This window comes from Equus przewalskii, chromosome 18, assembly GCF_037783145.1.
Source record: "Equus przewalskii isolate Varuska chromosome 18, EquPr2, whole genome shotgun sequence".
Classification (NCBI taxonomy): domain Eukaryota; kingdom Metazoa; phylum Chordata; class Mammalia; order Perissodactyla; family Equidae; genus Equus; species Equus przewalskii.
In genome coordinates, this window is record NC_091848.1 from 47097246 (window position 1) to 47119428 (window position 22183).

Sequence of the window (22183 nt, forward strand, 5' to 3'; positions counted from 1 at the left end):
AAAATTACACAAAATCTGCAGAAATAAAATTATTAAACTTTCCCAAAAGACATTTAGAAAGACTTGAAAAAATGGATAACATATTTATAGGTGGATCAAATTACATCAGTACTATCAATACTCCCCAAATTAAATTAATCTATAAATTCAATGTAAGACTGACCAAAATTCCAACTATATATTTTTAAGAATGTAATAAATGCATCTGGGGTCGGCCCTCCGGCCAAGTGGTTAAGTTCCTGCTCCCTGCTTCTGTGGCCCAGGTTTCCCGGGTTTCGATTCTGGGCGCAGACCTAGCACTACTCATCAAGCCATGCTGAGGCAGTGTCCCACATAGCAGAACTAACAGGACCTGCAACTAGAATATACGACTGTGTACTGGGAGGCTTTGGGGAGAAGAAGAAGAAAAAAAGATTGGTGGCAGATGTTAGCTCAGGGCCAATCTTAAAATAAAATAAAATCTTTAAAAAATTCTAAATAAATAAATTTATTTCATGATATGTGTGTGTGTGTGTGTGTGTATCCATGAATGGATACATCAAGTTAGAAAACAAAAGCTGGGAATCTCTCTTTACCAGATTTTAACACATAACGAAAGACTGTAGTAATAAACCTATATGCAATTATGAAGAAACAAAAAATTAAAACAATGGAACAAAGTTCTACCCGAGAGAGCTGAAAATAGAGCTAATTGGTAAGGAAAGGATAGATTATGTAGCAGCTGGTGTTAGGAAATCTGGCTCATTATATAGTTGATGAAAAGTAATACTATATGTCAATCCTTCTTTATGTACAAAGGCTTAAAGACCTAAATATGAAATAGACAAATATGAAACTAATAAATATCAGTATATTTTTGTGAAGTTAGATGGGTGAGGACTTCTTAAATAAGACCCCAAACTCAAACTCTTAGGTGAAAAATTGATGGATTTTACAACGTTAAAGCACTAAAGACTTCTATTTTCTTAATGACATAACTGAGAAATTTAATGGAGCAATGCCAAGTAGGGAGAAGTAATCAATATCTAGTATGTAAAGGATATAAAGAATTTCTGCGAATATAGACAACCAAACAGAAATCACATGAGAATGTAGACAAGAACTTCACAGAAGGGAAAACCTAAGTGGCTAACAAATATATGAAGACATGCTCATACTTTTTAATAATCAGAAAAAAACCCACAAATCAAAGCAGCCAATCAATTGGTGATATTGGGAGGGGTCCTGAATCAGGGGATAAACAGAAACATTCAAAGCCATTAATGCAACCTCATTTGAAACCATTAGTTCATGAAATTGGATAACAGAAACAAATCTTTGTTTCCATTTATTTTAAGAATGATTATTGCTGCTACCAAATGGATGATTTAAGACAGAATGTTAAGTCTTAAATTTGAAGTATTTGTGTGTGACAGCAAACATCACACACCTGCCAATTACCTGTGTGCAGGAAGAAAGCAGCTCAAGTTCTCCACCTCAGGCTGTGGCAGCTGGGGTCTGGTTTCACGCACATTCACTGACCTAGAGATATTATAATGACATGGATGTGTCCGTAAGAGCAACACAGCCCAAACACTCCCCCTAATGGTGTATATTGTAAGAGTATGCTATGAATAAAAAAATGGAAGGCTCAGATTCAAATTCTCTTGAAAGATTGATCAAAATATCTTTTGAAGGTTTAGTTCAGCATAAAAATACTATACAAGTTCTGCAATTACAGAACTTGTATGTTATTTCCACTCTATAATAGTGAGAGTCACAACATATGATTTGTCCTCTTGGAGAATATACCTGCTATACTCCCAAATTTATACCTTTGGTTCTTATCTGCTCTGTAAATTCCAGATTCATTTTTGTAGATAATGGACATATTCCCTCTGATGTCAAATAGGCGTTTAAAAATTAACATGTTCAAAATAGAACTCTTGGTCCTCCCTCCAAAGTTTGTTCTCCCTCTGATCTCCCCTATATTTGTAAAAGGTTCTTTCATCTATGCCAAAAAGATTAGCATCATCAGGATAGTTTTTCCCTTTCACTCTTTCCACATCTTATCCATCAGCAATCTCATCATCCTAAATATATCCCCCAATTCCCATCACAAACACCCTGCTCCAGACCACTATCAATTCCCATCTTGACTATGGCAATCATCTCTAAAAACGTCCTTCCTGGGGCCAGCCCTGTGGTGTTGTGGTTAAGTTCACATGCTCCTCTTCCGCAGTTCAGAGTTCGTAGGTTCAGATCCCAGGCACGGACCTAGCACCACTCATCAAGCCATGCCATGGCGGCGTCCCACATAAAATAGAGGAAGATTGGCACACATGTTAGCTCAGGGCCAATCTCCCTCCCAAAGAAAACAAAACCAAAACAAAAAAACCAAAAACTCCTTCCTTTCATTCTTAACTTCTAAGAAACTTTGTCCACATTCCAGCTGGAGAGATCTTTTTAAAGGGTAAATCAGAACCTTGTACTCTCTTGTTTTAAATAACTCAATGGATTGACATTACAGATAGTAGAAAACCCAAATGCCTTTCCAGGCCTGTGGGTCTTACCTGTTCTGGCCCCCATCGCTACTTCTAAATCATCATTCTAGCCACGCTGACTTTCTCTTTTTTTCTTGGAGCACACCAAGCTCATTCCCACCTCGGGATCCACACTAACTCTTCCTTTGTTATGTGTAACACACTTTGCCAATAACTTTACTCACAACCTTTTTCTGACTCAGTTCTCAGTTTAAATGTCACCTCCTCAGAGAGACCACTCAACATAAACTAGCCCCACGGTCTCTTTCAGTGATATCATTCTGCCTCATTTTCCAAATAGTACTTATCACTAGCTGGTATTTTCTTGTTTCCTTGTATATTTTCATTGACTATCTCTCCCCACTGGGAAATAAGCTTCTGAAGGCAAAGAACTTGTCTGCTGTAGTTGTATCTCTGTCTCCCACACTCATAACAATGCATAGCAATATACAGGCACTCAAGAAGCATTTGTTGAATAGACAAATCAATACTTTATTCTATTAGTCCTGTAAAGTAAGATCACTTCCATCTTTCTATGCCTTTGTCAGGTAGACTTATCTCAAGTTTCTAATCTAACTGTTCTTTTTTTTTTTAAAGATTTTATTTTTTTCTTTTTTCTCCCCAAAGCCCCCCAGTACATAGTTGTATATTCTTCGTTGTGGGTCCTTCTAGTTGTGGCACATGGGACGCCGTCTCAGCGTGGCCTGATGAGCAGTGCCATGTCCGCGCCCAGGATTCGAACCAACGAAACACTGGGCCACCTGCAGCGGAGCGCGCGAACTTAACCACTCGGCCATGGGGCCAGCCCCTCTAACCGTTCTTTTTTACCACTCAGTGGACCCCCTCCCATCAGCTGTCTGAAGTTTATATGCTCTCGCCTGTCAAAATCTGTCCGCAAGAAAGAATCTCAAACTCAATTTACCACAAGCATGAATGGTTACTAACAGCCTACCATTATAACAAATCCAAATATCATTTTGATATCATTTTAACGTGGATAAATCCTCGGCTGCAAGAATCATCAAGCATATGGAAAATAATTTTCCCTGATGATTCTTTCCATAATGAATTTTGGATTTTTTTTTTCAGATTTGAAGCTAGCTCCATTATACCCACCTTCTCTATCACAGACAAGTGATAATGCAACTTACTTTTTCTTTCTCCAAACAATAAAGAGAACAATAAGTGAAATACAGAGAAAAATTATGAAGACACCAACTATAGGCAGCCAAGCATAAGAAGAACCAGAAGTACCTGAAAAACACGAACCAGAAACACATTCTTTTTGACTGTACTTTTCTATGCTCTGTGCTGTTTGGATACTTTCATTTGTGATGTTCTTTTGACTCACCATTGCTTTGCTGACATTCAAATTGATGAGATATTTAATTTTATAAAAGAATATACTAATCTACATTCAAATTGAAGACATAAGATTTAATATCATACTTCCACTCTTAAAAGTTAAAAAGAAAAAGATATAACCACCTAACTATTCACCTAGCTATAACCACCTAAAAATGTTTAAGCAAAATATAATAATTGGATGAAATATTATCCAATTACTAAAATGGAATTTCTGAAGAGTCTGCAATAATCTCAGAAAATAAATTTATAATAATAATAATTAGTATCTAAAATTAATGGTCTAAGCAATGTGATAAACATTTTATAAGGATTATTTACATCAACTAGGTGAGTACAATTATTAGGTACAAGTGGGAAGATGGAGGCTCTGAGATGTTAAGAAAATTGCCCAAAGATGCACAGTGATTAGGAGGCAAAACTGGGAAGCGAGTTCACTTCTGTCTGACTCCAGAGCCTGTACTCTTAATAAAAAAATAAATTATAAAATTTTGAGTATCAACAATTTTTACAGTAGCTATTTTGACCACAACATTCCTAAATTGTATTACAGACTTCACTTCTTTCTGTTTAGCCTTCTGAACATAATTTACACTTTTCATTGCAACTTAAGTTTAACAAAAGGCCACCATTATGACTGTCAATGATAGTTCTTAGATATAATATAAAAATGCACCGATACACTTTGTGGATGTACCTTAAGGAAATTTGCACTTACATTAAATGGCATTGCGCATTTTGCATTCTTAGGTCTGTTTGTGATAAGTTTTTTTGTACTCTTTCTGATTGTCAGACTGATGTAATTTCTCTGCTAATTGTAACCTCTCACCTCTTTTAAATTTTCTGCTTTGAATTTTCTATTACCATTGAAGGAAAAGAGAAACTCTTGTTAGCAATTACGTCTTCCCTGAGATACTGTTAGAAAGTCCACATGTTTCAGTTGAGGAACTTTATGCCATTTATTTTTGATTGTTCAGACATCACTTTGTCTCAGATTCTAGTTTTAACGATGTTCTTTCTCAAATGAGATACATAGCTCATTCAAAATGAGTGGCAGAGGTTGAATGGGAAGAATTTGGTACTAAAATGTAAACACAGCCCTTAAGTCAACAACAAAACATAGAGGAGAAAAAGCTCTATACAAGATTTCAGCAGAATCAGGGATTTCTATCCCAAATATTTGTGACAATGCTAAACAAAGTAGAATCCTTTTCTGAGTTGGTGTTACTTCTTTACAGACATTTGGATCTCTCTGAGAAGTGAAATTAACCATAATAATCTAGCCAAAATATTGACGGGAGATACATATGTTATTCAATTGACATATTCCAATTTCACAATTTGGGTATTGCCAAGAAAGAGAAGCTGATTAACTTTAGTTGCAAAAGACACACATGAGAAAAATATTAATCTTTACTCCTTCCTGAGACTCCACTAAAATTATAGTAACAAAAATAAAATGATTAAATGAAAAACAACAAACAGAAGAGTGAACTTCATTGGCAAGAGATTTAAACAAACTTACAAAAAATGTAAAGTGGATAGAGGAATGAAGCTGCAGGATGAAAGAAGCTACAGGCTCACGCATGTACAAAGTAGACTATAACTGCAGAGAGACCTCTGCCGAACCTGGGGAGGCTCAGAATTTCGATGATGAAGAAGGAGTGAATCGTGGAATGAAAGTTACAGTCAAAAGCACCATTTCCATATCCCAAAGCACAACTTTGGACCATCAGGTGCTTACCCCTTAGCCAAAAAAATGAGGGATAGTTAAAGCAATTTATTGAACATACAGGAGTGACTAGGGTAGAGGGGGTCAGAGCACCTCTACATTCTTGCTTTTAGAGTATCCTGGCTAATTGATGCCTGTTCTCTAAAAAGAAAAGTCTGTCTGTTCACAAGATGCAATAAACCAAATAAAGCTTCTATAAATCTTTAGTCAGGGCTCACTAGACTGTGAAGAAAGCCTGTAATCAAAGTGAAAAAGACTGAGTAAAAGAAATTTAAATTAAATGATAGTAGTGGGGAGGTGGATTGGAGGAGATAATAAAACAGAAGATAATTATAACACCTCTAAATTATTATTCCCAGATAGATTTGAGAAGATGGTACTTCCTTAAAATAGGAAGAAAAGGGTATGAAAAAATTAAAGCAATTTTAATTTCTGAAATTAATTTTAAATTGCAAAAGCAATTCGAAATTATAAACCTGATTGCCAAAAGAAGGAAAAATTGAATGAAAGCATTTGAAGATAAGTTTCAGAAAATCTCCCAGCTAGTATAAAGAAAAAAAGATCTGTGAATACTTAAAAAAAGGAGAAAATAAAATCCAATCTAAATGTTTAATGCCCACTTAATTAGAAGTTCATAAAAAAAGAATAAGTTGATGAACAGGGGAGAAATTCTCGAAGATGTGAGAAAATATTCAGAATTGAAGGATTTGAGTCTCTAGATTGAATGAACTCACCAAATGTCCATTACATTAAAGGATTTTTTAAAAAAGACACCAAAAAGTAGCAGTTTTGGAAGTTTTGGAACTTTGAGGATAAAGAGAAGATACTATGTTACCAAAGAGAAGATAAAGTAATATCTACTATTAGAATTATCAGATTGACATTTGACTTCTCATCAATAACAATGGATAGTCAAAGACAATGGAGAAATGCTTTAGAGGTTCTGAGGTGAGCAGGATGGTTAAGCTAAAGTTATATAACAAGCAAGTTATCAATCACATGTAAGAGCATTGTAAGACAGTGGGGTACATCCTGTGGCCTGTTAGCGTGACTACTAGAGTCGGTAGGAATATTGCCTGTTATTCTAAATCTCCAGCATTGAGTCTAAGTCTCTACTCGGACCAGGTTGTGCTAGCCTTGAAGGACTGAAAATGATGGAAGGATAATCTTTGTTAGGCTGAGTATATTGTTTTACAGTAGTCTCATTTTGTGCTAGTCATCATTTCGTGTTTTATTTAGGTTAGTTCAGACTTAATCGAGAGATTGATGAGGTGTCCTGGGCCTAGCATCATTCTGTGTTTTATTTAGGTTAGTTCAGAGTTAACTGAGAGATTGATGAGATGTCCTGGGAGTAAGTGAGGTTATGTTTGGCCACTCTGGACTATGTACCAGGCTACTCATTCCAATGTTCCAATAGCTGGCTATGGACAAAAACTGTTAGGCTTTCAAAAGATTTGATGTCTCCTCCTTTCATTCAAACTTTATGAAATTCAGTGGAAAGCATGTAAAGGAGATCAATTAAAAATGTGCCATCTAAGAACAGTTACCCTCAGAAGCAGGGCTGAGGTAGAGAACATCTTCATTATTTGAATATTTTAACTATGCATAGTATTACATCGATTTACATTTTTAAAAATAGATGATCAAACACTTCTGATAGTGAATTTTGAAGATAACAGTTTCCCCTTGTGGATTATTACTTCTACTTACATTCTCATTTGACTGACAGAGGAACAATCTTCTCTTCCTTCCTTAGAGGATGGTCCATGTGCACAATCAGGTGATGGAGTCTCAGGGACCTCACAGTCTCTAAGGAGATGTTGTACGTTTTAGAGATAGTCGCCGTGCCATTTGGGTTCTGAGCAAGGTATTCCTCTGGCGGATTAATCAAGACTTGTGACGGGGAAAGAGATATTTGAGGAGCAGGTTTTCCCACAGCTGAATAAATAAATCGAAGAAAATTTTCACAGTCAAGATTGGGCTGGAGTTCAGTTCTTAATTCAGATACAGCTGAGGCAAAAACGGAGAAACAAAATTAAACATAAAAATTTGTCACATCATATTTTTATGGTGTTAAAGATGGATTTCCCCAAATTTTTATGTGACGTCAAAATGTTGAAAACATGTCCCTCTCAGATACCTCTCCTCACATTTTACAAAATTTCACAATTCCATCTCTTATACCTACTATCTCCAATTTGAGAGGAAAAATTGGTATCTCCACTTTCATTCAACCTTAAAATTACATTATGTAAACCTCCAAAACTTTAAATTTATGGCAACATAATGAAGGAACACTATGACACTATCTCTATTCCTTCAATGTTTTGTTAATTTGAAGTTCGGGAAATTCTTATTCTCTTAGAGTCTTCTTCTTTCCTCTTTCTCCTTCTTCACTCTCTCTCTTCTCTTTTCCCAGTGAAAATCCTGACACTGTTCATGAATTTTACCCTCTGGATTAAAGTCAGTGCAACATAGGGCTAAAAAGTTAGTTTAGTGGGCAGAAAACTTAAATGCTGTACCTGATCCCACATTGTGTGAAAATGGGCAACTCATATAATAATCATTGGCTTCCATTTTTTTCTTCTGTATAACAAAAGACTTGACATGGGTGACCTCTATCATAGCCTTTCCTTATCTAATATTCTTTCTGTGGACCTTAACTTTCAGACCACATCCCCCATGATTTTGACTCTACATAAAACCTTTACGTACTTATAATGTTAAGGCAGGTTTGTCCTCCATGGCTGCCATGTGGGAACACATTAAATAGACATTTGTAGCAGGCTTCATCTTCAAATGTCACTTCACGAATAGTTATGAATGAGGAATTGGGTTCGATGGCCTTGCAGTGCAGCCGATTTATATATGGTGGAAGAATCTTTTCTCCGTATCTACTGCTATATGTGCCAATATTTTGTGGCAAAGAATCTTGGATCTTCTGCCAGGTAATTTGCACAACATCTGCTGGAGTTGTTAAATTGCAGAAAATTGTCACATTTTCTCCCAATACAGCTGTCTGATTATTTTTGTGCTTTATCCTATGTGGAGAATCTGAAAATGAAACCCAATATGAATGAAGAGAAATGCACTTTCATACTATCCTGGACTTACCCCTTCATAACACTTGTCTCTCTGTTTTATAATTATCTTTTATTTGCCTCTCTTCTCCACTAGAAAATGAACTCTCCTATCTTCTTCACCATTGATATGCAGCTTCTAAAAGTATTTCTGGCACATACTACCTAGTCAATAAATACTTACTGAGTGCAAAAATTCAAACACAAATTAACCAATATAAGATAAGTATGGTAATTTTGATGAATTTCTGGAGGCTGAATGTGAACTAGCTTGAAGGTTAAAAACTCCTCAGGGCTCCAGTCCTAGGGAAGACCCTAAATTTCATAGGTTTCACCAGCAGGAACATCATCAGGTTCTCGTGGAGAAGAGCCAAGAAAAATCATCTTATATCTTTGGAAAAGGGAGAGAAAAGTACCATTTTGAAACAAGGCCAGTGCATTTTCCATTAAAAGACCTACTCTCCAGGGGAAAAGACTTTACCAGAACTTTATCTCATGTAGTTGGAAGGACAATAACCCAACTCCAGTTCCTGTTAGCTTTCCTATCTCATCTAAGAGGGGGAAGGAGAAAAAAAAGGTAAGAAAACTTGTGAAGGTCACAACCAAGGGACACAGGCCCACTAAAAGAGTAAGATTTAACTATAAGATTTTAAAATACTTCTTCTCCTCCATGTTTTACTATCACATCAATAGGCTCCAATATAATGACATTGGATTACAACTGAAATGGTTACAAGGCTCAGACTCTAATTAATAATGAATTCTTACAGGAGTTCAAAAACAACAGGGGAGACAAAGACAAAGAAACTACAGGAATCTGAAGCACCTGACACCTAGACCTACAGCAAACAGTAAACACAACCCAGCTCCTAGCCAGATTAACATAAAACCCATGCTAAAGCTCTATTTACCTTCATTCCTGTTACCTGATGCAACATGTCTGGATTTCGACAAAAGATTACAAGGCATGCTAAAAGCCAAGAATAAAAACAGTCTAAAGAGACAAAGCAAGCCTGACTCAAATATAGTACAGATTTTGAAATTACCAGACAGGGAATTAAAAATAACTATGATTAATATATTAAGGACTCTGGTGGAAAAGTTGACACATGCAAAAACACATGGATAATGTAAGCAGAGATTTAGAAACTCTAAAAAGAATAAAAAGAAACTATGAAAGATATTAAAAGAAAAATATAGACCAACATCTCTTATGACATAGAAACAAAAATCCTAAACAAAATATTCGCAATTGAATCCAAAAATGTATTTAAAATCATGTACTGCAACCAAATTGATTTATCCCAAATACGCAAAGCTGGTTCAACATCTGAAAATCAATTAATGTAATCCAAAAAATAAAAAAGAACAGTCATATGATCATATCAATAGATGCAGTAAAAGCATTTTATAAAATCCAGCGCCAATTTATAATAAACATTCTTAGTAAACTAGGAATAGAGAGTAACTTCCTCCACCTGATAAAGAATATCTACAAAAACTTACAGCCAACATCATACTTCACCAGTGAAAAACTCAAAGCTTTCCCACTAAGATCAGGTACAAGGCAAGGACGTCCTCTCTCACCACTCCTCTTCAACATCATCATACTGAACATTCTCCCTAACGCAATAAGGCAAGAAAAGGAAATAAAAGGTACACGTATTGGGAAGAAAGACATAAAGCTTTCTTTGTTCACAGATGACGATCATCTTACATAGGAAATCAGAAATCAACGCAATCAAATCAACAAAAGAAACTCTTGGGACTAATAAGTGACTTTAATCAGGCTGTAGGATTACAAGGTTAATATACAAAAGTCAATCACTTTCCTGTATATCACCAATGAACAAGTGGAATTTGAAATTAAAAACACAATACTATTTACATTAGCAGCCCCAAAATGAAATACTCAGATATAAGTCTAATAAAATATGTACGAGATCTCTATGAGGGAAACTACCAAACTCTGATGAACAAAATTAAGTAAGAATTAAATAAATGAGAGATATTCCATGTTCATGGATAGGAAGACTCAACATTGTCAAGGTATCAGTTCTTCCCAATTTGATCTGTAGATTCAATGCAATCCCAATCAAAGTCTCAGCAAGTTATGTTACGGATGTCAACAAACTGATTCTAAAGTTTAAACAGTCAGGCAAAAGACCTAGAATAGCCAACATAATATTGAAGGAAAAGAACAAAGTTGGAGAACTGACACTATGCAACTTCAAGACTTAGTTTGAAGCTATAGTAGCCAATATGTGTGGTATTTTCAAAAGAATAAACAGATCAATGGAACAGAATAGATAGCCCAGTTATGGACCCACACAAACATAATCAACTGATTTTTTACAAAGATGCAAAGGCAATTTGGTGGAGAAAAGGTAGTCTTTTCAACAAATGATGCTACTGAGATAATTAGATGTCTGATTACTTTCCCACAGCTGCCATAACAAATTACCACAAACTTGGTGGCTTAAAACAGTAGAAATTTATTTTCTCACAGATATAGAGGTCAGAAGTCCTAAATTGAGATATCAGTAGAGTTGGTTCCTTTCGGAGGCTCTCAGTGAGAATCTATTCCATGCCTCTCTCCAAGCATCTAATGGTTGCCAATGAGCCTTGTGATTCCTTGATTTTTAGATGCATCACTCCAATCTCTGACTTCATCTTCTCTGTCTCTGTGTATAGTCTCCTCTTCTTGTAAGGACACCAGTCATTGGATTTAGAGCCTCCTCTAACTCAGGATGACTTCATCCTGAGATCCTTCCCTTAACTTCATCTGCAAAGATCCCATTTCTAAAAAAGATCACATTCTGAGGATTCAGATAGACATGAATTTTGGAGGGACACTATTCAACCCTCTACAACATTCATATGCTAAAAAAAATTAATATAGACACCTAACTTTCACAAAAAATAACTCAAAATGGATTATAGATCTAAGTGAAAAATTCAAAAGTATAATAATGTAAGATGTTAATAATAGGGAAAACTGGATAAGGGTTCCAATTTACCATATGGGAACTCTGTACTATTTCCTCAATTTTTCTGTAAGCCTAAAACTATTCTAAAAGATACAATCTTTTTAAGAAATAAATTCTACTTTGATATAAGCAAATGGAAAATTAAAATTTGAAGATATCATTTACAATACCCTCCCCAAATAAAAAGAAAGACATATATATGGATAAATGAATTGAAAGATATATAAGACCTCTCCACTAAGATTTACAAAATATATTTGAAAAAATCAAAGAAGACTTAAATAAGTGGAAAGATATATCATATCATAGAGAGGAAAAAACACAAAGATGTCAATTCTTTCCAAGTAAATTTTTAGATTCAATGAAAATCTAATAAAACTCAAGTAGTTTTTAAAATTTTAATTCTGGAATTTGACAAGTTGAATCTAAAAAAAAACCAAGGCAATAAACCGAAGACTTACTATCCAGATATAGAGCTAAAGTAATACAATGTGATATTGATTCAAGAATAAGCAGACAGATGAACACAATAAAATAGAGAATCAGAAACAGACCCACACAAATATGGTCATCTGATATATATGACAAATGGAACAGACAGGGCATGGAATTTGGAAAAAGATGATCTTTCCAATAAATGATAATGTGTACCTTGGATACCTATATGGAAAAATTATATATTGACCCCCATCTAAGACCAGAGATAAAAATCTATTTCAAATGCATTAAAGATCTAAATGTGAAAGATAAAACATAGCTTTAAAAATAAAGTATTATAGGGACTGCTGGAAAGATGGTGGCATAGGAGGACTCTGAACTCATCTCCTTCCACAGACACAACAAAATTACAACTACTCTTGGAATAATTACCCGCGAGAGAGAGCCAGAAACTGGATAAAAGAACCACCACAACAAGGGACAGCACTGACTGAGGTGGAAGAGTCAGAAATACCTTTCTGGAGAGGAAAAAGCCACATTCCAGCTGTGGTGCTTCACAGCTGGGAGCAATCTGAAGGTATGAAACTTTCCCTGAAGGAGCCAAAGAGGGAGAGATTTGCCACACAAGTAGCTTTTGAAGTCAGCACAACTGAGAAAAGTGTCATAATATCTGGCTTTGCTGGCCATTAAAAACAATGGAGAATACTCCCAGAAAAGCTATCAAACATAAGAGAAAGAAAAGCCTTCTCTTAAGGAGCCTACCTACAAATTCACCCATTCTGGAAAGCAACACAAAATCACCAGAAAGAAAGGTGCACAGTCCTTTGGTGAAAGACACTCACTTGATAGGCTCTGGGCGCATCTCAGGTAGGCAGGAGGTGACTGAGTTCTCCTCTGCAGGGACTGGGACATTGGCAGCAGCCATTATTGTGACCTAGTACAGGTGTGCTGACACAGATGCTGGCAGAAGCCATTGGATTTCTTCCCCTGGCCTGTTAGCACAGGGGTTTGCCCCACCCACTAGAGCACCAATTTAATCCAGCTTAGCCAGGGAAGGCAGACCATCTTAGGGACTGGCCCTGACCACCAGCAAGCCCTTTGACAACTTGTGGACCTGCATAGGTGGGGTGTGTAGGACCTCTGCAGTGGGGTGAGTGGGTCCACCTCTGTGGGGGGACATGCATAGGGGAATGCCTGCATTAAAGGAGTGTATGGGGCTTCTTCAGCAGGGTGAGTGGGTCCACTTCAGCAGGGCAGGGCATGTGCATGGGGCAGGACTGCATCATCAGTGTTTGTGGGCCTGCAGGCAATTGGGCTTGTCAGCTGCAGCAGACTTGTGGTTCTCAAAAAGCCACATAAGGGATCTACCTCACCTTCCAATGTCTGAAACAACTGAGTGCTGCCATGCCTGGGGCAAGCCCCATCCAGCTGAAGTCCTGAGAGAGCTGAAAATAGCCTCAAAGTTCAGAGGTCTGAAGCAATTGTGAGCCCCTGAACCTAACAACTGACTGCACTAGGGGCTTACTCACTTAACAGCAAAACTGATGCAGGAATGTTCTATTAGACCTTGAATCAAACTGTGCTGGGGCTCCCCCTGCCCAACAAAGTCACTGAAGGGACCGTAGCAGCCACACACAGCTGAGCCCTACAACCAAAAAGCTAGGGGGATGCCTAGCCTCCCTGTGCACCTGCAGTAAGAGCAACCCTGCTACAACAGAAGGACACATGATACCCACACAGGGGACATTCCTAGAACATTTGGAACTGGTGATGAGATGGAAGCACATTGCTGGGCCTCATAAGGCATCTCTTAGATAAGGCCACCTCTCCAAGATCAGGAGATGTAGCTGATCTACCCAATACATAGATATAAACACAGAGAAATAGGCAAAATGAGGAGACAAAGGAATATGTTCCAAATAAGGAAACAGGACAACTCCTCAGGAAAAAAACTCAATGAAACAATTTACCTGATAAAGAATACAAACTAATAGACATATGGAGGCTCTCTGATCTTGGGAGAAGAATAGATGAACACTGTGAGAACTTCAACAAATAATTGGAAAATATAAAAAAGAACACATTCAGAAATGAAGAATATAATACTGGAAATGAAAAATTCACTAGAGGAACTCAATAGCAGAATAGATGAAACAGAAGAATGGATCAGTGAACTGGATGAAAGACTAGAGGAAATCACCCAGGCCAAACATTTAAAGGAAAAAATAATTAAAAAGAATGAGGACAGTGTAAGTGACCTCTGGGACAAATCAAGCATACTAACATCTGTGTTATAGGTGTCCCAGAAGGAGAAGAGAAAGACAAAGGGGCAGAAAATCTATTTGAAGAAATAATAGCTGAAAACTTTCTTAACATAAGGAAGGAAACAGACATCCAGGTACAGGAAGCACAGAGAGCACCAAACAAGGTGAGTCCAAAGAGGCCCACATCAAGACACATCATAATTAAAATGTCAAGAATTAAAGATAAAGAGAGAATTCTAAAAGCCTTAAGAGAAAGGCAACAAATTACATGCCAAGTAAACCCCATAAGGCTACCAGCTGACTTCTCAGCAGAAACCTTTCAGGCTAGAAGGGAGTGGCATGATATATTTAAAGTTCTGAAAGGAAAAAACCTACAGCCAAGAATACTCTATCCAGCAAGATTATTATTTGGAGTGGAGGGAGAGATAAAGAGTTTTCCAGACAAGCAAAAACTAAAGGAGTTTATCACCAAAAACAAGCCTTGCAAGAAATGTTAAAAGGAGATATTTAAGTGGAAAAGAAAAGACCAGAAACAGTAATAAGAAAATGATACAAAAAATAAAATAAAATCACTAGTAAAGGCAAACATACAGTAAAGGTAGCAGATCAACCATCTATGAAGCTAACACAAAGGTCAAAGGACAAAAGTACTAAAATTGTCTATTTCCACGATAAGAGGTTAACAGATATACACACACACAGAAAAGTTAAATATGATATTAAGACACAAAATGTGGGAGGAGGGGAGTAAAAGAGTAGAGGTTTTAGCAAGAGGTCAGACATAAGAGACCACCAACTTAATATACATTGCTATATATGTAGGTTATTATATGTGAACATCATGGTAATTACAAACCAGAAACCTATAATAAATACACAAATAATGAGAAAGGAACACAAACATAATACCAAAAGAAAGCGATCTAACCACAAGAGAAAAGAGCGAGAGAATAAGAAAGAAACAAAGAAAAAGTACTAAAACACCCAGGAATAAAGTAACACAATGGCAATAAGCACGTATTTATCAATAACTATTTTAAATGTCAATTGACTAAATGCTCCAATCAAAAGACGTAGGGTGGGGGTCTGGCCCCATGGCCGAGTGGTTAAGTTCGTGCACTCTGCTGCAGGCGGCCCAGTGTTTCATTGGTTTGAATCCTGGGCGCAGACATGGCACTGCTCATCAAACCACGCTGAGGCAGCATCCCACATGCCACAACTAGAAGGACCCACAATGAAGAATATACAACTATGTACTGGGGGGCTTTGGGGAGAAAAAGGAAAAAAATAAAATCTTTAAAAAATAAAAATAAAAACAAGATGTAGGGTGGCTAATTGGATAAAACAACAAGACCTATATGTATACTGCATACAAGAGACACACTTCAGACCTAAAGACACTCACAAACTGAAAGTGATGGGATGGAAAAATACAATCCATGCAAATGGCAATGAAAATAAAGCAGGGGTAGAAATACTTATATTGGACAAAGTAGACTTTAAAGTAAAAATTGCAACAAGAGACAAGGAAGGACACTACATAATGTAAAGGGAACAATCCAACAAGAGGATATAACACTTGTAAATATCTATGCACCCAACATACAAGCACCTAAATATATAAAGCAATTATTAACAGACTTAAAAGGAGAAATAGACAGTAACACAATAATAGTAGGGAACTTTAACACTCCACTTACATCAATGAATAGATCATCAAAACAGAAGATCAGTAAGGAAACATTGGCCTTAAATGACACATTAGACCAGATGGACTTAGTAGATATATACAGAACACTGTATCCAAAAACCACAGAATACACATTCTTTTCAAATGCACATGGAACATTCTCCAGGATTGATCACGTACTAGGCCATAAAACAAGTCTCAATAAATTTAAGAAGATTGAAATAATACCAGCATCTTTTCTGACCACAACAGTATGAAACTAGAAGTCAAATACAAGAAGAAAACTGGCAAAGCCACAAATATGAGGTGATTAAACAAAATTCTACTAAACAATGATTGGGTAAACAAAGAAATCAAAGGAGAAATAAAAAAATACCTGGAGACAAATGAAAATGAAAATATGACATGCCAAAATTTACAGGACACAGCAAAAGCGGTAGTAGGAGGGAAGTTCATAGCAATATAGGCCTACTTCAACAAACAAGAAAAATCTCAAATAAACCATCTAACAGTGCACCTAAAGGAACTAGAAAAAGAATGAACAAAGCCCAAAATCAGTAGAAGGAAGGAAATAATAAAAATCGGAGTGGAAACAAATGAAATAGAGATTTAAAAAAATAGAAAAAAATCAATGAAACCAAGAGCTGGTTCTTTGAAAAGATAAAACGAGACTCACCATGAAAAACAGAGAGAAGGCTCAAGCAAATAAAATCAGAAATGATTTTACTATGGAGAAATTACTATGGAGACCTCATAAATACATAAGTTTATAAGAGAATACTATGAAAAGCTACATGCCAATAAATTGTATAATCAAGATGAAATGGATACATTCTTAGAATCATACAACCTTCCAAAACTGAATAAGATGAAATAGAGAATTTGAATAGACCCATAACCAGTAAGGAGATTGAAACAGTAATCAAAAGCCCCCAAAAAACAAAAGTCCGGGACCAGATGGCTTCCATGGTGAATCCTACCAAACGTTTAAAAAAGACATAATATCTGTCCTTCTTAAACTCTTCCAGAAAATTGAAGAGGAAGGGAAGCTTCCTAACTCATTCTACAAGGCCAACATTGCTGTCATACCAAAACCAGACAAGGACAACACAAAAAAAGAAAACCATAGGCCAATATCACTGATGAACATTGATACAAAAATCCTCAACAAAATACTAGCAAATCGAATACAACAATACATTAAAAAATAAGGCACTATGGTCAATTGGAATTTATTCCAGGGATGCAGGGATGATTCAACATCCACAAATCAATCAATGCGATACACCACATTAACAAAATGAAGAATAAAAATCGTCATCATCTCAATAGACACGAGGAAGCATTTGACAATATATAGCATCCATTTATGATAAAAACTCTGAATAAAATGGGTGTAAAAGGAAAGTACCTCAACATAATAAAGGCCATATATGACAAACCCACAGCTAATATCATTCTCAATGGAGGAAAACTGAATGCTATCCCTCTAAGAACAGGAACCAGACACTGATGCCCACTTTCACCACTCTTATTTAGCACAGTATTGGAAGTCCTAGCCAGAGCAATCAGGCAAGAAAAAGAAATAAAAGGGATCCAAATTGGAAAGAAAAAAGTGAAACTGTCACTTTTTGCAGATGACATGATTTTACGTATGGAAATAAATATATATTTATTCTATTATAAATATATAATATATTTATATTATTTAATATAATACTATCATATTATATTATATATAATACTATCATAAAGAATCCACCAAAAAATATTAGAAATAATAAATGAATACAGTAAAGTTGCAGGATACAAATCAACATAAAAATCAGTCCTGCTTCTATACACTAACAACAAAGTAGCAGAAAGAGAAATTAAGAATTCAATCCCATTTACAATTGCAACAAAAAAGAATAAAATACCTAGGAATAAGTTTAACCAAAGAAGTGAAAGACCTGTACACTGAAAACTATAAGACATTATTGAAAGAAATTGAAGATGACACAAAGAAATGGAAAGATATTTGGTGCTGCTGGATTGGAAGAATTAACATAGTTAAGATGTCCATGCTTCTTAAAGCAATCTACAGATTCACTGCAATCTCCACCAAAGTTCCAACGACATTCTTCACAGAAATAGAACAAAGAATCCTAAAATTTATATGGAACAACAAAAGACCCCAAATAGCCAAAACAAGCCTGTGAAAAAAGAACAAAGCTGGAGGTATCACACTTCCTGATTTCAAAATATACTAAAAACTTTTTAATACTAATTAAAACAGCATGGTACTGGCACAAAAACAGACACACATATCAAGGCAACAGAACTGAGAGCTCAGAAATAAATTCACACATCTATGGGGAGCGAATTTTTTACAAGGGAGCCAAGAACACTCAATGGAGAAAGGAAAGTCTTTCCAATAAATCGTGTTGGGAAAACTGGACAGCCACATGCAAAAGAATGAAAGTAGGTCATTATCTTATACTACACACAAAAATTAACTCAAAATGGATTAAAGACTTGATTGTAAGACCTGAAGCCACTAAATTCCCAGAAGAAAACATAGGCAGTACACTCTTTGACATTGGTCTTAGCAGCATATTTTCATATACCATGTCTGACCAGGCAAGGGAAACAAAATTAAAAATAAACAAATGGGACTTACATCAGACTACAAAGCTTCTGCAAGGCAAAGGAAACCATCAAGAAAATGAAAAGACAACCTAACAACTGGGAGAAGATATTTGCAAACTATATATCTGATAAGGGATTAATATCCAAAATATACAAAGAAGTCATGTATCTCAACAACAAAAAACAAACAACCCAGTTAAAAAGTGGGCAAAAGATCTGAAACAGACATTTTTCCAAATAAGATATACAGATGGCAAACAGGCACATTAAAAGACGTTTAACATCACTGTCAGCGAAATGTAAATCAAAACTATAACGAGATATCACCTCATGCCCATCAGAATGTCTATAACTAACAAGACAGGGAACAGTAAGTGTTGAAGAGGATGTGGAGAAAAGGGGACTCTCATACACTGCCGGTGGGAATGCAAACTGGTTCAGCCACTATGGAAAACAGTATGGAGAAGCCTCAAAAAATTAAGAATAGAGCTACCATATGTTCCAGCTATGCCTCTGCTGAGTACTTATCCAAAGAACATGAACGCATAAAGATACATGCACCCCTATTGCAGCATTATTCACAATAGCCAAGACTTGGAAATAACCTAAGTGCCCATCAACCAATGAGTGCATAAAGAAGATATGGTATATATACACAATGGAATACTACTTAGCCATAAAAAAGATGAAATCTTGCCATTTGCAACAACATCAATGGACCTTGAGGCTATTATGCTAAGTGAAATAAGTCATATGGAGAAAGTCAAACACCATATGATCTCACTCATAAATAGAAGATAAAACCAATAACAAGCAAACACATAGATACAGGGATTAGATTAGTGGTTACCAGAGGGAAATGGGGGAGGGAGGAGGGTGAAAGAGGTGACTGGGCACATGTCTATGGTGATGGGTGGTAATTGGTCTTTTGGTGGTGAAACAACATAACCTACACAGAAATCAAATTATAATGATGTACACCTGAAATTTATATAATGTTACAAACCAATGTTACCTCAATTAAAAAAAAACTAAATTTAACTTAAAAAAGAGAAGTGCAAAGCTTAATGGAAAAATAAATAAAAAATAAAATAAAGTATCATATAACATCTATTTGGCTGGAATAGCCAATGATTTATTAAATAGGGCACACATCAACAGTTATTTGATACTTTATTCCTTTCTTAGGAATATGAAATGATAAAGAACCAGAAGTGAAAAATTGGTCTATTTTAAGATTTAATAACTTCAGTCTATGAAAAGATACATCTTCAGAAGTAAAAGGCAATCCACAGAGAGAGAGAAGATATTTGCTATACATATATATAGCAAAGGACTTGTATTTTAATATATACATAATTTCACAAATCAATAAGACAAAAACAGGTAACTCAATAGAAAATTGAGCAAAATATTTGAATATGCACATCACAAAAGAGAATGTCTAAATGGCCAATAAACATATTTAAGATGCTCAACTTCTTTAGTCATCAAGGAAATACACATTAAAACCTGGACTGATTAATGATTAACATGAAAGACAGACAATACCAAGTTTAGTGAGGATGTATAGAAAACACAGTTCACACACACTCTGATGGGACTGTAAATTTGAAGACCCCTTGGCTGTATCTTAAAGCTGAACATAGACATATGCTATGACCAGCAAATCTATTCCTGGGTATACTTCTAATAGAAATGCATATATATGTTCTCCAAAACACATGTACAAGGATGCTCATAGAAGCACTATTTGTAATAGTCAAAAGCAAGAAATTACCCAAATGCAAATCAATAGTAGAATTGGTAAATAAATTATAGTATTTACACAATGGAATGTTATAGAGCGATGAGATTTCCTGAACTACATCTATTCTCAGCAATATGCATAATGCTCACCAAAATATTGTTGAGCCAAGGAAACCAGAAACAAATGCATAAATGCTAAATTATTTCACTTATATATAAAAGTTATATATATTTTATTATATAAATATTATACATATATTATATATAAATTATATTATATACAAATAATATATACAAATTCTATACATATAAATATTATGCATATATTTATATAAAGAACAGCAGATAAAAACAACCGATACAGACGTTGGGAAGTGGTACTCTTAGGAGAGGACAGTGAAAGGAAGGGTGCATGAATAAGGCCTTGGGAGGCTGTGAATGTTCTGTTCTTGATCTGTGCTGGATATATTGGTGTGATCACTATGAAAATTAATATAACTGTATAGTATGCTTGTACACATTCCTGTATGTCAGTTTTACTTAAATGCAAAGATTAAAAAACTCCTTACCTAGAAGGTATCATAGTTTTTTTCCTCTGCTGAATTCCTATAGAACATTAGTTGTTGCCCTCACCGTGAACTAAACTGATTTTAGATGGATTCAAGTTAAATATCCTTAATCAAATAATTTTAAACAACTAGAAAATAACAGGACTTAAATATTTAATAAATCCTTAATGTGTCTCAAGTGTATACCAGTTTGTAAAGATAAGAGAACCCACAAAGGAAACAATTAACAGATTAGACAACATAAAATGAAAAACTTCCTGATGACCAGGAAAACCTCAAAACCAGTCAAACTCAAAAAGGAAATTGGCTGCAAAAACTACTGCAAAGCAAACGAACTAAACTAACCAACTGACCAACTAACTCGCAAAGAGCTCCTTTGTTTCCAGCATGTTTGTGGTTTCCCTGGGTTGAGCTACCCGTACTCACTTCAGAAGCCCTGCTCATGACCTTTCTTTCATTCTCTGTTTACTAAGTCACTTTCAAATATGCTCAACTGAAACAGTTTGCTTGCAACCAACAACTTGGATAGTTACGTGATTGACATGCAGACCCAAACATAATGTTCAGTTCACCTAACTTTATGAAAGTAAAAAGACCACAGCCTGGTATTTATCTCCCACTGATTTCCAGCCAAATGCATTTGAGAGAAAAAGTGAAGAATTACCTAATCCTTGTACCCAGATGGGAAGCATGAGCAGCTGGAGAATGGGATGGAGTGGAAAGCCCATGAAATTTGATGACAAAAATCTTCACTAATACTGGAGTATTTCTTTTTCTAACTAAACTCCAGCACTGAAAGGAAAAGTTTATCAGGTCTTTTGCCTTTCCCGCCAAAATGTTACTCATTAACCGGGGTCCATTAAAACAATTCCTTCACCTTGCCATATTTTTTAACTTCCTTGTCTGTCTAACCTCCAAGTCTATTCAGAATCTTAGATTTATTTATACAATTTTCTTAAACATATCTGCCGGCTGTTCTGTAGCTGTCACTTGATTCAAACACAGGCTCTCAAAACTTAACCTGCTGACTTGCAAGAAAATTTAATTAGCTCTTCTTTGGGTCGTTTCAACCTTTCCCAGTATTTCATGCCGTTTTATTTACAGACATAACAGACATGAAACCAGTCTATCCACAATGGGTAAGATCACTTGC

At 35.7% G+C, this 22183-nt stretch overlaps 1 protein-coding gene across 3 annotated transcripts in view; it reads right to left on the reverse strand.

Moving 5' to 3' along the window:
- CD200 (CD200 molecule) overlaps positions 1-21876 on the reverse strand; it is a 46520-nt gene extending 24644 nt beyond the window's left edge. Inside the window, exons 1-5 of one of the 3 annotated variants that reach the window (XR_011529199.1) lie at positions 21695-21876; positions 8335-8673; positions 7330-7629; positions 3674-3776; positions 1441-1521 (exon numbers count right to left, since the gene is read on the reverse strand). The gene's annotated coding sequence lies outside the window, so the exon portion shown is untranslated. Of the gene's footprint in view, positions 1-1440; positions 1522-3673; positions 3777-7329; positions 7630-8334; positions 8674-21694 lie in introns of those variants that run through there. The other 2 variants (XR_011529196.1, XM_070582688.1) reach the window with 2 other exon arrangements.
- Between the last annotated feature and the right edge of the window lie 307 nt (positions 21877-22183).